Source organism: Lactuca virosa, chromosome 3, assembly GCF_052849685.1.
Source record: "Lactuca virosa cultivar CGN04683 chromosome 3, Lactuca_virosa_CGN04683_v6, whole genome shotgun sequence".
NCBI classification, from domain to species: domain Eukaryota; kingdom Viridiplantae; phylum Streptophyta; class Magnoliopsida; order Asterales; family Asteraceae; genus Lactuca; species Lactuca virosa.
In genome coordinates this window covers 254,601,323-254,619,833 of record NC_136428.1, presented here as the reverse complement: position 1 = coordinate 254,619,833, position 18,511 = coordinate 254,601,323, and positions in this window count along the sequence as shown.

Here is an 18,511-nt window from a genome sequence, read left to right as displayed (position 1 = left end):
TCTCACACAAACTTTAATTCCATACCCTAGATTTTTAAAAGTTAAAATTCAACCATTATACTATTATAATATTAATAGTTAATATGTATATATATGTATAAGAATAAAGTCTTCTTACCGTTAGTAGGCCTCATTCACGAAGCCGGTCTATAAGGGGGGTATAAGGTTGTTGCCTATAAAATAGTAGCTTAATGGGTGTCCACTCTCACTCACCGCTTCCTTGACTGGTGGAGGGTCGTTAGCCGAACGGGTCGGACAAGAACTATAATTTTCATTAAAAGTATAATGATAAATATAAAGTAACTAAACCTTTTATATATTCCCAATCTTAGTTACTTTAGGAAAATGTGAAATTGGTGCTAATCCATGAAATTGACACTTTGTACCTTACCAAGTCGTTGGTGGAGCGTGTGTGGCTAACCGGCGCACTAACTTGGACTGGTAAGAGTGGCGAAGGGTAACTTAATGTTTATCATAGATCGGTGGAGCGCGTGTGGTTAACCGGCACATCTATTAGGTGATAATATTAAGGGTACCAAGTTAGTTTGCATGGTTATTCACACCTTATTTGTGATCCTCGGCATCCCAGTCACAAACTTGAGAGGGCACAATCGAGATTGAAACATGCCATTGAAAAGTTCAATGAATCTCAAAAGATCTAGGAGTTTCAAACCAATTAAAACCTAATTTTTATTTCGTTTTTCATGGTGGAAATTGGTGAATCGTCATTCGCCTACCTTCAAATATTTTATATGTAGCACCTGGTTCTTGGAATGTATTTTTATTTAAGTATTTTTGCATTTATGGCCTTGAACTCGACGAGTTGAAGGACCAACTCGCCGAGTAGAAGCGGGATGAGGCGCGGGATTTAAGTGATGGACTCGTCGAGTCGGGTCCCTGACTCGACGAGTAGACTCTGACTGGACAAAACTAATCTGAGGGTTTGCACCCTATTTAAACAATGTTATGATGGACACAACGTCCCTTATGCTCCCAGAACACCTCTCATTGAAACCCTAGCCGTTATTGAAGCAATCTAAGCCTTGTTGGTGGATTTTGGTGCTTGTGGTCTTAAGAAGGAAGGAGAAAGGCTTGAGGAAGCAAGTAAAGACCAAGGGAACCCGAGTTTGTGCACCTTCTACAGTTTATTGAAGGTAAAAAGCTGTAACCTTGCTCTTTCATTTGTTAGATCCCTTTTTGGGGAGATTTAGGGCTTTTATAAGCCACTTTTGATGGCCAACCATGATTACAAACATGGTTGGGGGTTAGAGCTTCTGAATCACGTCATTAAAAAAATCACAAGGCAGTTGGGGACTGCTTTTGCACCCATGAAAGGCCCCATGCATCTTAAGAGCTTGTTTTATGTCTTTTTGAGCTCAAAGTCCCATGCAAGCACGTAAAGTTTGTAACTTTACGTGCTAGATCGATTATAAAGCTTGGATCTATCTTTTGATCAAAGGTTGTTTTATCTGCACGATATGTTACGTGTATAGTAGGGATTAGGATCCCTGACAGCGGCCCTTAGGGCCGTGGGGTAGGTCAGTACCCGGATACGCCTGACTGTGTGATTGTACCTTGCTGTTGTATGCTAGTGGTAGGGGGTGGAATAGTCCCCAGTTACCGGTTGAAAGATACCGATGATGGTTACCGGTTGAAAGATACCGATGATGGTTACCGGTTGAAAGATATCGATGACGATTACCGATTGAAAGATACCGATGATGGTTACCGGTTGAAAGATACCGATGACGATTACCAGTTGAAAGATACCGATGATGATTACCGGTTGAGAGATACCGATGATATTGTATGGTATGTGGTATGATGGGGGAACTCACTAAGCTTTGTGCTTACGGTTTCGGTTTTGGTTTCAGGTACCTCTTCGTCTAAGGGGAAGGAGCCGGCGGCGTAGCATCGCATCACACACATATATGATTTCCGCATGGAGTTTTCTGGGATTGTAATCTGATATGTTATTATTCTATGGCTTGGGTTTTCAGATATGATACATTGTTTTATGAGACGATGTGTTTTCACAGTATTTTCTTATGAATGTTTTTATGTGTTGGTTAATTAAAAAGAAATTTTTGGACCTGAAAATTGAGATGTTACAAGTTGGTATCAGAGCCCTGGTTTGAGGGATTCGGACACACCCTCGAGGGTGTCTGGACTCAAACTGAGGGGCTAAAAGGTTTTTACAAGGAAAATGGTTTTCTAAAATCTAAATGAAAGGATTTTACGAAAGACGAAGTGTGTGATGCATGCGACCGGCCGGGCTCAAGTAAGTTTTCCCCAAGATACCCATACTTGATATGTTATGCTATATGGTTTTGATTCAGAAAACTGCATGCTAGAATAGGACTAAGGATCTAGGAGGATGCCTTGTGTGCCTGATATATGATTCTGAGAATTGCATGCTAGTTAGGGCTAAGGATCTAGGAAGGATGCCTTATATGCCTGCTGTATGAGATGTATGCTAGGACTGTTTAGTCAGCAGTAGGATGGCCTGTGTAGGTTATGCCTGATTTGGTTACCCAATGCTCGAATGCTGCTCGCTTTGTGCTTTCGGGGTTCGGGCCATTTTCAACTAGCTAAGGAACGGATATGTAACCGTATCCGCAAGTTAGTTAGGGGGAAGTGATGGGGACTCCTAGTGCAGCTGATGGCGGAGGGTAGGTCGGAGAGTGCCCTAGGAAAGCCTAGGCTGAGATCAGTGGAAAGGGTATCGGTAAAAGGGACTTGGTGAAGTCGAAGCAATCCTTGATGAAAGTACGGGTAGATGTGGAAGGTAGTATGGGCCCGTACTACTGAAAGCAAAGGACCCGTACTCGGATCAAGGAAGGTTGAGACAGAACTGGGAACCTTGGAGAGTGTGTTAGACCTCTCGAGAGTATGTATGATCCTGACATTTATACACGTATTTCCAGCATGGTGACCACGCGACATGGAGCAGGAGGTTCCGGATCAGGATCAGGATCGGGCTCGGGTGCAGGATCCGAGCAGGTTGATGACGGGTTGCACGAGTTCATCGCGTCTGAGATCACGAGAGGCATTCTTGAGTCGACCCCGGTCATTTTCGGGTCGATCAAGGAAGGGATTGTTGAGCTGATGGAGGATCCCCTCCGGGCATTCAGGAGTGATATGGCGTCTAGCCAGACGAGTACGTGCACACTGTCCTTTAAGGACTTCCGTGGGAGTGGTGCGCCGGATTTCCATGGGGTGAAAGACCCCATTGCTGCTAGGAGATGGATCGCAGACATCGAGTCTGCGCAGCTGACCAGCTTCTGCCCCGAGGGGTCGAAGGTGAGATATGCAGCAGGGTGTTTGAGAGACAGAGCCAGAGATTGGTGGGAGTCTGTTGGTGACTCATTGGGAGCCTCGGCTGTTGAGGCTATGACCTGGTCAGACTTTATGACCAGATTCAGGGCGGAGTTTGCGCCAGCTGTGGAGCTTCAGCAGCTGGCCAGAGATTTCTTGGACATGAGACAGACTACGGAGACTATGGCGGAGATCACCGCCAAGTTCCGGGAGAGGGCATTGTTGGTGCCCCAGTATGTGGGTGATGAGGACATGAGGAGGACCCGCTACCATGATATGTTACGAGCTGACATCCGGGAGCATGTCAGTTTCTCAGCTTGCCCTACCCTGGATTCCATGATTGACAGGGCTAGGGAGAGGGAGATTGATCTGGAGCACATCCGGAAAAGGAAGGCAGCGGAGGGGCTGACGACGGGGGCTTCGGGGAAGAAGCCCAAGGGATCCGATGGTAGGCTGAAAGGCCAGTCTGGGCGGGGCCGCTATGGAAAATGCGGTCGGTCACACGAGGGAGCTTGCCGCACTGGGCCGGGTTCAGGCTGCTATAAGTGCAGCAAGGTTGGGCATTTTGGCAGAGATTGTACCGCCCCTACTCCTACGGTACAGATGACAGACCTGATTTGCTTCCATTGCAATCAGAGGGGCCATAAAAAGGCCAACTGCCCGAGATTGTCAGCAGCGTCAGCAGCGGCACCAGCAGTGGCGCCGGTCTCAGCGACAGCGCGGGTTGCAGATGGCCGGAAGGCCAAGACAGAGGCTCTAGTGGTGCAGAGCCGAGCATTTCAGTTGACAACCGAGGAGGCACGCGCTGCACCTGATGTGGTGACGGGTATGACTTCTTTTGTATGCTTGTATGATATGCTGCTGTGATGTTGATATGTTATGTATGCGCTCTGGTTAGGATCGTTCCATGTGAACGATATTCCAGTTCAGGTATTGTTTGATTCGGGTGCTACCCGATCGTTTGTCTCTCTTGCGCTTAGCAAGAAGTTTCCGGAATCTTCGGGCATGTTGGATTGCCCTCTAGAGGTCGAGATTGCGGACGACCGGTTGGTACGAGCGTCAGAGGTCTACCGGGATTGTGTTTTGAGGCTGTTCGAGGAACGTTATCTGGTAGATCTGGTTCACATGCCTTTGCGGGGGAACAAGGTTATTATCGGTATGGACTGGCTAAGCCCCAATGGGGCAGTGATTGACTGTACGCAGCAGTTGGTGCGGATCAGGACCCCAAGTGGGGGAGAGCTGGTGATTCAGGGCGAGAGGCCACAACAAGGACCAGCTTTATGTTCGGCAGCGAGAGTTAGGCGCTACCTCCAGCAGGGTTGCGCAGGTTATGTCGCCTATGTTATGGATACCCGGGAGGCGGGTAGGGCGACGGTGGGCGATGTGCCCGTGGTACGAGAGATTGCGGACGTATTCCCCGAGGAGTTGCCTGGGATACCTCTGGAGCGACAGGTGGAGTTCAGGATCGACCTAGTCCCTGGTGCGGCTCCGATAGCCAAGGCACCGTATCGGTTGGCTCATCCTGAGATGCAGGAGTTGTCTACACAGCTGCAGGAGTTGTTAGACAAGGGATTCATTAGACCGAGTAGTTCTCCCTGGGGAGCCCTGATTCTGTTCGTGAAGAAAAAGGATGGGTCGCATCGGATGTGTATAGACTATAGGGAGCTAAATAAGGTAACGGTGAAGAACCGTTACCCACTCCCGAGGGTTGATGACCTCTTTGACCAGCTACAGGGAGCGTCTTGGTTCTCCAAGATTGATTTACGTTCAGGGTATCATCAGATGAGGGTCAAAGAGGAGGATGTGCAGAAGACGGCGTTTCGGACGCGTTATGGCCACTATGAGTTCGTGGTGATGCCTTTCGGGCTCACCAACGCTCCTGCCGCGTTCATGGATTTCATGAACCGTGTGTGTAGACCGATGTTAGACCGGTCTGTGATAGTGTTTATCGATGATATCTTGGTTTACTCCAAGACGCGAGAGCAGCATGAGGAGCATCTGCGAGAGGTTCTGGAGACTTTGAGGAGGGAGAGCTTGTATGCCAAGTTCTCCAAGTGCGAGTTCTGGTTGCGCGAGGTGCAGTTTCTTGGGCACCTTGTCAACCAGAACGGGATTTCGGTAGATCCGGCCAAAGTGGAGGCCGTGATGAGATGGGAGGTTCCGAGGTCTCCATCTGAGATTCGGAGTTTCCTAGGATTAGCCGGCTACTATCGGGGATTCATCCAGGATTTCTCCAAGATAGTCGTACCCCTGACCAGGCTAACGAGGAAGGTCGTGGTTTTTCGTTGGGGGCCTGAGCAGCAGGCTGCATTCGAGACATTGAGGCAGAGATTGTGCGAGGCGCCACTCTTAGCCCTGCCAGAGGGCATGGAGGATCTCGTCGTGTACTGTGATGCGTCCATCTCGGGCTTGGGCGCAGTATTGATGCAGAGAGGGCATGTTATTGCTTACGCTTCGAGGCAGCTGAAGCCTCACGAGGCAAACTACCCAACGCACGATTTGGAGTTGAGGCTTGTTGTGTTCGCCCTCAAGATTTGGCGTCATTACCTCTATGGGGTTCGTTGTACGATTTACACGGACCACAAGAGCCTGAGGTATCTCATGGACCAGCCAAATCTGAACATGAGGCAGCATCGGTGGCTTGATGTGGTAAAGGATTATGATTGTGAGATCCTCTACCACCCGGGGAAGGCCAATGTGGTGGCCGACGAGCTTAGCTGCAAGGCAGCACCGATCTGGGATATCTGTCTGAGGATGACAGTGGTGACTCCGCTGTTGGAGCGGATTCGGGAGGCCCAACAGGAGGCCATGAAGGAGGAACATCGGAAGAGCGAGCAGATTGTGGGGCAGGTTTCCTCCTTCGACTAAGATAGCCGAGGGTTATTGACTCTTCACCATAGGGTGTGGGTCCCTTATCATGGAGGCGTGCGCCAAATCCTGATGGAGGAGGCACACAAATCCATATTTTCTATCCATCCCGGAGCGACGAAGATGTATAGAGATCTTCGTCCCGATTATTGGTGGCCCTGCATGAAGCGGGACGTAGCATGGTACGTGGAGCGGTGCTTGACCTGCACGAAGGTCAAGGCCGAGCACTAGAGGCCACACGGCAAGATGCAGCCGTTAGATATCCCGCTGTGGAAATGGGAGGATATTACGATGGATTTTATCACAAAGCTTCCCAGGAACGCGCGAGGGGTGGATTTGATTTGGGTCATCGTCGATCGATTGACCAAGAGCGCTCATTTTATTCCGATTCCGGAGAGTATCTCGGCCGTGAAGTTGGCCGACATCTATATCAGGGAGGTGGTGTCGCGGCACGGGTTGCCAGTTTCAGTGATTTCCGACAGGGATGTACGGTTCACTTCCAGGTTTTGGAAGAAGTTTCATGACGAGCTGGGTACTCGTCTGCATTTCAGCACCGCTTTTCACCCGCAGACGGATGGTCAGAGCGAGCGGACCATCCAGACGCTAGAGGATATGCTGCGGGCATGTGTTTTAGACTTCGGAGGTAGCTGGGATACCTACCTTTCGTTGGCGGAGTTCTCGTATAATAATAGCTATCATGCGAGTATCGATCGACCTCCCTTCGAGATGTTGTACGGGAGGAAGTGCAGGACCCCGATATGCTGGGGCGAGGTTGGCCAGAGGGTCATGGGGAGCACCAATGTAGTGCTCAAGACGACCGAACGGATCCAGCAGGTCAGGAGCAGGCTTCAGACCGCTCAGAGTCGGCAGAAAAGTTATGCCGACAAGCGCCGATCGGACCTGGAGTTTCAGGTCGGGGATATGGTTCTCCTGAAGGTGTCGCCATGGAAGGGCGTTATCCGCTTCAGGAAGCGGGGCAAGTTGGGTCCCAGGTATATTGGACCCTTCAGGGTTATAGCCCGGGTGGGCAAGGTGGCTTATAGGTTGGATCTGCCAGCCGAACTCAGTCAGATCCACAGCACTTTCCACGTCTCTCAGCTGCGGAAGTGCCTGGTGGACGACTCAACAGTAGTACCCTTAGAGGATATTCAGGTCGATGACAGCCTGAATTACATTGAGCGACCTGTAGCAATCCTTGACCGGAAGTCGAAGGATCTGAGGAACAAGAGGGTTGAGCTAGTAAAGGTGCAATGGCACCACCGGAAGGGCTCGGAATCGACTTGGGAGCCGGTGGATGAGATGATGGAGCATTACCCAGAGCTGTTCCAGGATCGAGCAGCAGACTTCGAGGACGAAGTCTAAAATAAGTGGGGGAGATTTGTAGCACCTGGTTCTTGGAATGTATTTTTATTTAAGTATTTTTGCATTTTTGGCCTTGGACTCGGCGAGTTGAAGGACCAACTCGCCGAGTAGAAGCGGGATGAGGCGCAGGATTTAAGTGATGGACTCGTCGAGTCGGGTCCCGGACTCGACGAGTAGACTCTGACTGGACAAAAACCCTAATCTGAGGGTTTGCACCCTATTTAAACAATGTTATGACGGCCACAACATCCCTTATGCTCCCAGAACACCTCTCATTGAAACCCTAGCCATTATTGAAGCAATCTAAGCCTTGTTGGTGGATTTTGGTGCTTGTGGTCTTAAGAAGGAAGGAGAAAGGCTTGAGGAAGCAAGTAAAGACCAAGGGAACCCGAGTTTGTGTACCTTCTACAGTTCATTGAAGGTAAAAAGCTGTAACCTTGCTCTTTCATTTGTTAGATCCCTTTTTGGGGAGATTTAGGGCTTTTATAAGCCACTTTTGATGGCCAACCATGATTGCAAACATGGTTGGGGGTTAGAGCTTCTGAATCATGTCATTAAAAGAGTCACAAGGCAGTTGGGGACTGCTTTTGCACCCATGAAAGGCCCCATGCATCTTAAGAGCTTGTTTTATGTCTTTTTGAGCTCAAAGTCCCATGCAAGCACGTAAAGTTTGTAACTTTACGTGCTAGATCGATTATAGAAGCTTGGATCTATCTTTTGATCAAAGGTTGTACATCAGAATTCAAGGATTTAGAGTGTGGACATGACTGACTCGGCAAGTCCGTTCTTGGACTCGACGAGTCCGAGGCTTTGAGCCCCATATATGTTGAGAGTCAAAGGAACCCAGTTGAGTGTTAGAAGGGTTGTAATCGGACAGGAAGAGTTACCCAATGTATTGGACGTGATTTTAGACCTGGAGTTCATGGGACTCGACGAGTGCTAGAACAGACTCGGCGAGTCCAAGGCAATCTTCTTAAGGATGAAGATGAACTCGACGAGTTGTTCATCAACTCGGCGAGTCGAGGACAGAACTTGTTCATCAGATGAAGGTGAACTCGACGAGTTGTTCATCAACTCGGCGAGTCGGATGAGTTTCATGCGTTGTTCATGTGAGGGAGGAACTCGTCGAGTTTACGGCCCAACTCGACGAGTCGGGTTGTGGATAAGGACGAGTAAAGGGTGAGGGACTCGGCGAGTTGACGGCCCAACTCGGCGAGTCGGTTCAACTTGAAGTTGACTTTGATTAGACTTGGACTGACCCTGTTTAGGGTTGTACTGGCTGTGTGTTGACTTGAAGGTCGTCGTGTAGGGATCGAGGAGTCGAAGGGAGTCGACTTGTGCGCCGAGGATAATTCAAACACTGCACGACATTGAGGTGAGTTACCTTCCAGTAGGGGTGGGTCTAAGGCCACAATGCCGGCCCACCAAAGAGGAGTATTTGTAAGATGATTGTCTTTGTGATAATTATCTTGGTTTGGTTATGTGCTTTGGTCACGAGTATTATCTGCATGATATGTTACGTGTATAGTAGGGATTAGGATCCCTAACAGCGGCCCTTAGGGCCGTGGGGTAGGTCAGTACCCGGATATGCCTGACTGTATGATTGTACCTTGCTGTTGTATGCTAGTGGTAGGGGTGGAATAGTTCCCAGTTACCGGTTGAAAGATACCGATGATAGTTACCGGTTGAAAGATACCGATGATGGTTACCGGTTGAAAGATACCAATGACGATTACCGGTTGAAAGATACCGATGATGGTTACCGGTTGAAAGATACCGATGACGATTACCGGTTGAAAGATACCGATGTTGGTTACCGGTTGAAAGATACCGATGATGATTACCGGTTGAGAGATACCAATGATATTGTATGGTATGTGGTATGATGGGGGAACTCACTAAGCTTTGTGCTTACGGTTTCGGTTTTGGTTTCAGGTACCTCTTCGTCTAAGGGGAAGGAGCCGGCGGCGTAGCATCGCATCACACACACATATGATTTCCGCATGGAGTTTTCTGGGATTGTACCCTGATATGTTATTATTCTATGGCTTGGGTTTTCAGACATGATACATTGTTTTATGAGACGATGTGTTTTCACAGTATTTTCTTATGAATGTTTTTATGTGTTGGTTAATTAAAAAGAAATTTTTGGACCTGAAAATTGGGATGTTACATTATAGCTTGGATTACGGCATCCCTCTTCCAAGTTATAAAATATTATGTTGGGTCCTAGCCTTAATATTTCATATTGGGTGTTATATTAATGTCTTAAATCAACTAACTTGAATTTCTCCCATTGTAGATGTCTGGTTCAGACAACTATGATCTTCCCAAATCTCTTGGAACAAGCTTTCCTAATGAAGATGATTTCCCGCGATTGGTTCATGGAAATCATACTTCTCTTCCTCCACCTCCTTCATTTATTCTCCCTGACCCACAAGCTCGAAGACTTGAAAGGTTCAAGGTCACTCAAACCCTACTAGCAATGAAACATAAAGATGGAAGACCTGTGTGCACTCATGTCTTAGGAATGAAGTCACACATTAACAGGTTGAGAATGTTGGGTGTCGTTGTTCCAAGGAAGTTGGCTATTGACTGGGTTCTTCAGTCACTTCCTGAGTCATATAGTAAGTTTACTAAAGACTACTATATGACAGATCACGACATGACCCTAATAGATCTTTATTATTTGCTTGTTGCTGCTGAATCAACAATGATTTGGCGCAATGGTCAAGCAAATATTGGTGGAAGGTCTGTTTCTCAAACTTTCATGGACATTGACAATGATCACATTGGAAGTACAGAAAAACTTTCTCTTCCCAATGGAAAGGGATCGGCCTTGGTCAACCGGGTTGACCAAAAGGTAAAGAAAAAGGATAAGTCTGTATGTCTTTACTGTCAAGAGAAGGGACATTGGAAGCGAAGCTGCCCTAACTACCTGAAGGATCTGAGAGAAGGAAGAATCAAAAAGTTTGACTCTGCTTCAGGTAATTCCACTATCTAACTCTGTTAAGTTCCTAATTGATGATTCTTCATACAAAATGTGACTTGGGTACATATTGATGTTTGGCAAGATCAAACAAAGGGAAGGAAACTTAAAGGAAGAATATGCTGAATCTGATCGCGAAGATGGTTCGAAGATCAGATTCTTGAGCTACAACTTAGGACTTATGATAGATTGCTAGGAAATATGTAATAGCATAGTTTCCATTTAAGGCTGCATTGTAAGGAAAGTTTTTTTTCCGCATTTTATAAATAAATAAAACTTTGTTTTACTTTATTCTATATATCCTTGCAATGACATTTATGGAAAGTTAATGTTTGTATGTTTCTAGCAATAATGGAAATATGAATTTGATTCTTTCTTTGGTGGTAGTGTCTAAGTTTACCAAATAAGGAAAGATTCTCATCATCCAAGTTTCAATTGGACCAAAACTTAGAATCATGCAGGTTGTATTGTATGAAGAATGAGAATTTTTCATTTTTGGAAAATTAAGACTAATTTCTTGTTCACATGTATATGTGAGTCAAGTGAAGGACAAAGGGATTGGGTACACATGGTTGTGCGCTGGTCAGGTCCACCACAAAGTCTATTTGTCATGATTTACTAAAGTAAATATGGTTATACTTACAACTTTAAGTATAATTCTGAAGCATTGAAAAAGTTTCGATGTATGGTAGAACGAATGAGAAGAATCAAATTAGGCAGAAAGATAAAAGTTTCTCCAATCTAAAAAGATGGGAGAGTACTTTGGTATCATGTTTTATGATCATCTTAATGATTATGAAACCATATCACAATTTGATTCTCTAAGGACATCTTAGTGCTTATGTATGGCTAAGAAGAGGAATCATGAATTGTTGGAATGGTTAAAATCAAGAAGATGAATCATACTTCGTTCCAAAACAATTCTTAGAGTCATACTCCAAGATTGTAACCTTGAGTGACATAAAGGAAGGTTTAAAACACTTATCAAATGTAAAGTAAAATGTTTTCTACTCTTGAACATTTGAAATTGGTAAGTTGTGATGTCTTGGATAAGACAAAGACCAACTATGACCGATTGTGTAAAGTGTTTGTCTTGATAAGAATCCGCACAAACTCTTGAATATTTGTTTGTTTGTCAAGGAATGGTTCTTGATAAAGAGAAACTTATATGTCAAGAGGACAGTGTGAGTCTTAAAGGTCTTGAGGTTTCTAACCTATCGTTTATCGCTAGCACACGACTTGAGGTTTCTAACCTATCGTGTTGACATAATTCTTGTTTCTATGCCTATTTCGGTAAAGTTGACTATGTATGTGAGTTCTGTGAGTTATGTGAGTTCTTAATTGTATGCATAACAACTTGGAAGCAATTGTAGGCCCTTGTGCTACCAGGTGGCAAGAATTTAAGATTGAACAAGTTCAATCCATATGGTTTTGAGTTTGTCACTAACCTTGTCTTGTGATTATGGTTGTGACAAATTCTCATGGATGGGAACACATACACCATAAAATCTAAGTGTCATAAGGTTTCTTTCCGATTCATGAAAATGATGGTGAGGAAACGCTTTCACTAAGTAGATTTTAAGTAGATAGCAATTGTGATATTTGCATTCTCAAAGTCGTTAGTGGAGCGTGTGTGGTTAACCGGCACACTAACGTGGACTTGTGAGAAATGGCAAATAGGTCTAAACATTATGATTATGGCATCCCTCTTCATAATTGTTTAGACGCACATGTGAGCAATCTAAGGAAAGGTGTGTGAGTAAGAGAAGCCTAGATAAAGTCTTGTCGAAGCATCTCGTATAAGAAATCTGAACTTTGGTGATGAAAGGCAATAAAAGTATTGATTTCTAGAGGTCGATGTCTGAGTACATGTCAAAGCTAGTGGGAGCATAATTGTTATGCTAAGTAATTATTATGCTAGTGGGAGCATAATCAATTATGATCAGTATTGCAAGTTAGCAATGTTAATTATAGAAAACAAAAGTTTCAATTGAGAAAATTTGTTTTGCTATAATTAAGGGAGAGGAAACTATACTTCTTTTAAATTCTAAAAAGCTTAGATTGAGATTTTAATCACCTTTAGTCAAGTATATATATGAATGTTATGTTGGAATGGTTCAACATAAGGAAATTCCATATATGGGAACATTGTTTGCGTTCTAAAATTCGATTATGATTACGGCATCCCTTTTCATAATCTGAATTATGAGAACATGGCAAATAGAAATAGAAATATTATAGCAAAAGAATGGTCTAGTATGATGTCTTTATGTGAGATATCATGAATCGTGTCCCATATGCTTCGGATATAGGGTCGATTGCATGTGCTATCATATTCATCCTTTCTAAATTTTCCAAATGCCCAGGGCATTAAAAAGGGAAAAGTCTAGAATTGGATATGACTAAAATGATTAAGCAATTGTCAAGGACAATCTAAGGTTTACCAAAGATTGGTTGCTCATTGACAGTTAGAAGTATGGTGTAAATTTTTGGAAAGGACCATATTGACATATTCTGAAAAGAGGCAACTCGTGTTCAGAAGTAATAGTCAAAATGGGAAAATGGAGATGTATCCATAGGTGGAAGTTATTCAATCTGTGTAAGATTAGAAAAACTTAATGCAAGAAGGATGTTTGTGACATCCCCATTTTCACGGCCAGAAAAGACGGATTTTGTTTATTCCTTATAAAAATCAGAGTACTAGTTTTAATAAAAATGTTGCGGAATTTGTTCCCAGTAAAACATGATAAATACGTTATCAAAGCATTTCCGAAGAAATGTATTTTTTTTTATTCATTTTAAAATACTTGGGATGTCTTCGTCAATACAGAAACATAAGCATAAACAGAACTTACATTCATTTTCACTAGTGATTTATATCTCCTTAATCTCTCAGAGTATTGTAACTTCGTATCGACACTTGTGATACAAATAAGCTTGAGTGGGTCAGGTTGGGAAACCTGGTGAGTACATAGGGATTTCAATCCCACAATGTTATATCATATAATTTAGAACTCACAAAATATAGAATTTCACCATATATATACATAAGCAACTCTTACCCCACCCCGTTAGTCCTTACAACGAGATTATCCATACTCTCGAACCTTAAATTTTACCTCTTACTTAACCCATACTCTCGGATCTAATTCATGCTCTCGGATAAATAATTTTGCCCATTCCATACTCTCGGATTAGGGACAAGTGTGTATGTGAAATCCATTCTCCCAGATTAACGACGAATGACTATGTCCTATCCATACTCCCGGACTGAGGACGACTGACTGTGTCTTAATACATATTCCCGGACTAAGGACAACTGACTATGTCTTAATCCATACTCCCGGATTAATGACAGTTGGCTATGTCCAATCCATACTCTCGGACTAGGGACAATGACTATGTCTAATCCATGCTCCCGGATCAATGACATATACTAAAGTTCTATTCTCTGAGTATAACTCACTCGTACTCGTAAGAAAATACTACCCAATATTCCTCATAATTAATTTAGGTTTACTCTTTATCCTAAATCATCATATATAATCAGGCATGTTCTTTAACACGTATTTCAGGCAACATCAAATAACTCACACATAAACATATATTTAATACTTCAATCAATACTTGTATTAAAATCATGTTCATGAAAGGGACTATGCACTCACCTGATAAGGTGGTGACTCGGTACTCGGACGGCACTTCGTTTACTTTAAACAACTCCTTTGACAGAACCTAGTATCATTACCACTAGAGTTTAGTCTAATGCTCGACGAGACTAATTAATAGTCTAACTATTATTACTATTATATAAGCGTTAACAAAATACTTTTCACCCACTATGTACAGGTAGGGGCCAGACATGGAACACCGGAGGGCAGGATCATTTTGGCATATAGCAATTCTGAAATCTAGCAACCCAAGCGGCCCTCCAAACCAGATTCCCCGTACCGCATGTGGTTAAAAAGATATTATAACGACACTTATATAACTCATAATAATAGCCCAAATATTTATTATAAGGTCCTAATAACATTACTATATTTAACTAAAAACTATATTTAAAATAGTGTAGACGTATCTTACCTACGAGGGGGTTTGGCTAGAAGCTAGGCTCTGCAGGGGCAGAACTTCCGAGCTGAAAGCTCTTCTTCTCGGAGCCGTCGAGCGCTCCGGGGCTTTCTTCTAGCGCTAGGGGAGTTTTGGGAGGTTTAGAGAGAGAGTAGAGAGAGAAGGGTGGAGGTGTGAAGAAATGAGGGTGGAAGGGGTTGTATTTATAGGGTGAAGTATGGCTGAAGTTGGTGCCACATGTCACCATCTAGTGGCAAGCCTTGGGGAGAAAGCAATGGCCAAGATTGTGCCACGTCACCCCTTTTGCAGCAGCACCCTGCCGACTTCTAAACCCTGTAACTTTCGTATACAAGCTCCATTTTCGACGTTCTTTATATCCACGCGTAGGTAAAAATAAGATCTACAACTTTACTTTTGACTCTGTCGGCTAATTCTCTACCGATCTTAAATTTAACAGTATGAGGAGATTATACTGTTAAATGACCGCGAAATATTTGTAACTCTTTCATACGGACTCCGTTTTCATTTGTCTTTTTATCGTTGAATTCCTATTAATGAGATATTCAACTCTCATTTAGGTCACGTAGGCCAAAAACCGCTCGATCTAAAATTCGAGTTTCGGGTCGTGCACTGCCGTGCCAAATCTTAGAAAATTCATAACTTCCTCATACGAAGTCAGATTTGGGCGTTCTTATTATGCACGCTATCGGTTTAACGTATACTACAACTTTTGTTTAGATCACTAAGGCCAAAAGGTCCTCTATCGTAAATTCACTATTTACGTCTCCCGGTGTCGTGTCGGTTTTGCCGTAAAACTTCGACGGGTCATAACTTCTTCGTTATAACTCGGATTTCGGCGTTCTTTATATGTACGGAACCCTTGTAACATATAATACCACTTGGTTAAGATTAATCCTTCTAAATAATATTTCATCAATAACTCATTTTTTATGTTTATTGTCTCTAAATTGACTAGCCCGAATCTGCGGGCGTTACAATGTTCAAAGCAATGTACTTTGAATATGAGACTTCGTTTTCATGGAATTGATCTCCACTAGAATACTTTGTAATGTTTGTTGACAAGTCTTTGTGACTTTGTGCATAGTCAGTACAAGAGGATCAATGCATATGAGTTTAGAATCTAACAGATTTAGGTAAATTGTAGGAATTTGGAATTCTTATATTTACAATAAGGATTTGGGATTGTGAAATGAGAATCATTGGAATTATGTTCAATTGATCTATTCCACAAAGTAAGGATCATAGACAAACATAGTGTGCATACTTGGTGTATGGCATAACTATAGTTTGAATAAACATAGTGTGCATGCTTAGGGCATGGCATGACTATTGTTTTGATTCAAGTATAAAGTTGATTATTTGAAACATTATAATGTGTAATCAATGTGGTGATAAATAAAAGGTGTTCTATTTATATTCATAAGTTCTGAGGCCATATTGGATTCGATTCTTCTTGTGTTTCACTTTGCACGTTTTGACTTCCAAAATAGCTAGGTTATTCCCGGTCAGAACCTAATTGATGTGTTCAATTTAGTTCTATGTCAAACAAATCGGAAATCGGGAAACAAACTGTTGGACAATAAGTACGACGTTGTTCCATGTATTTGTCCGGCTGATATCTTGAGAACAGAGGATTGTATGATCACTTATCTAAAATGGCGCTTCATAGTTCAACAGAGTTTTAAGAGCTACGATTGTCGGTTGGTTCCTGAAGTCATATCTGCAAATATAGTTATTAGACTTATCCAAGTGGGAGACTGTTGGACAAGTTGTCTAAGTCCATAACAATATTTGAGATGCACTTGACCCGACTCGGCATGGTCCATTTGGGTTGCACTTCACCCGAACAATTTGTATGGATAATCTTTTGAGAATAGTATGTTTATGATTTATTAATATATTATAAGGTATAATATATTAATATGAAATCATATTATTTAATTAGTATTGATCTTAAATTAATTTAGTGATAAAAAAGGTGACTAATTAAATATGGGTTCTTGTATTTATATAGTGTGGGCTAATGCTTATTTAGAATGGGATAGGCTTGCATGGGAGTCCATGGATGGTCCATGGAGCTTTTAACCCATGGATCCTTGGAAAGGAAGAGTCATGGGTATTATGGTTTATATGGATGTAACGCTAATCCTCCACACTATATAAAGGAGTCTTTGGCACTTGAAATTGCACTAGTTGTGTGTGAGAACTAAGGGTGGCCGGATTCTATAGCGCACACATATTCTCTCAAGAGTTTTCCAAGTTTGTGGTGATTTGTGATTCCACTTGAGGCATCCACACTATTGGTGCTAGGCTCTCAAACTCCAAGCAATCAATCACTATCAAAAGGTATGTCATTCTACCAGTAATTTTATGATTCAAGTTCCCCATGCCATGCTAGTTAAGATGTAAACCTTGGAAATTCTTATTTGCATATATTTTAGAGAAAACATAGATCCAAGGTTTCTAGGGTTGCATGTACACCATAGGAGTGTTAGAATGCTCAGAACCCATCACAACCCTGACCGTCGGAGACGCCATGGGAAACAAAAGATACGCGAGGATGGTGGGGCACGTTGCGTTCGTCACCTTTGGGCTGCGAGATATCAAGAAACGGTCGGTATGCCACCTGCTACCTCTCCCTCTCCTCTCCTTCGTTTTTCCCAGTGTGACGACATTGTGCACGTCGGTTGCTGTCGTCGGCAGCCCTAGGGTTGTCGTATTGCTCATTTCATCATCCTCAGCCACCTAGTCGGTGGTTGGGAGTTGTGGTCTCGCGTCATGAACATATGGGGTTGGGTGATCGATTTTTTTGGCCGGAAAGCAACTGCCACCACCGTGAGGTGGTGGCTGCCATTTCTTTTGTCGCCACCAGCCACCGTGGGAGGGTGTCTGTGTGCATGATTTAGTGTGTGTGAGCCTAATTCATGAGTTTAATGTTATATGTGTTGGATATAGTGTCTAAGTCCATAACTATATTTGGTATGTACTTGACCCGACCCGGCATGGTCCATTTGGGTTGCACTTCACCCGAACAATTTATGGATAATCGTTTGAGAATAGTATAAGTTATGATTTATTAATATATTATAAGTCCTAATATATTAATATAAAATCATATTATTTAATTAGTATTGATCTATAATTAATCTAGAATTAATTTAGAGATCAAAAGTATGACTAATTAAATATGGGCTCTTGTATTTATATAGTGTGGGCTAATGCTTATTTGGAATGGGCTAGGCTTGCATGGAAAGTCCATGGATACTCCATGGAGCTTTAACCCATGGATCTCATGGAAATGAAAAGACATGGGTATTAGGGTTTACATGGATGTAACCCTAATCCACCACACTATATAAAGGAGGCTTTGGTTCTTGAAATCACACGAGTTGTGGTGAGTAAAGTAAGAAGGCCGATTTCAAGAAGGTGATTACTACTCTCTCAAAATTCCAAGTTTGTGGTGATTTGTGATTTCCATTTGAGGCATCCACACTATTGGTGCTAGGCTCTAAAACTCCAAGCAATCAACTACAACTACAAGGTAAGTAATTCTACTAGCTTTATTTTATTCAAGTTCCCCATGCCATGCTAGATAGGATAAGAACCTTGGAAAAATAATTATTTGCATGTATCATAGTCAAACATAGATCCAAGGTTTCTAGGTTTGCATATACACCATAGGAGTGTTAGAATGCTCAAAACCCATCAATATGAACATTCTTGGACAGGAAAAAACAAAGAGAGCTCGTCACCGCCACCTACTGCCGCCGTTCCGCCACCTGTTGTCGCCATTCTGGGTGGCTGTGGACTTTCGGGTGCGTTTGGATTGATGTTTGGAGTGCTTTTGGTGTTGTGTTGGCCAAAGAACATGACCACTACCTC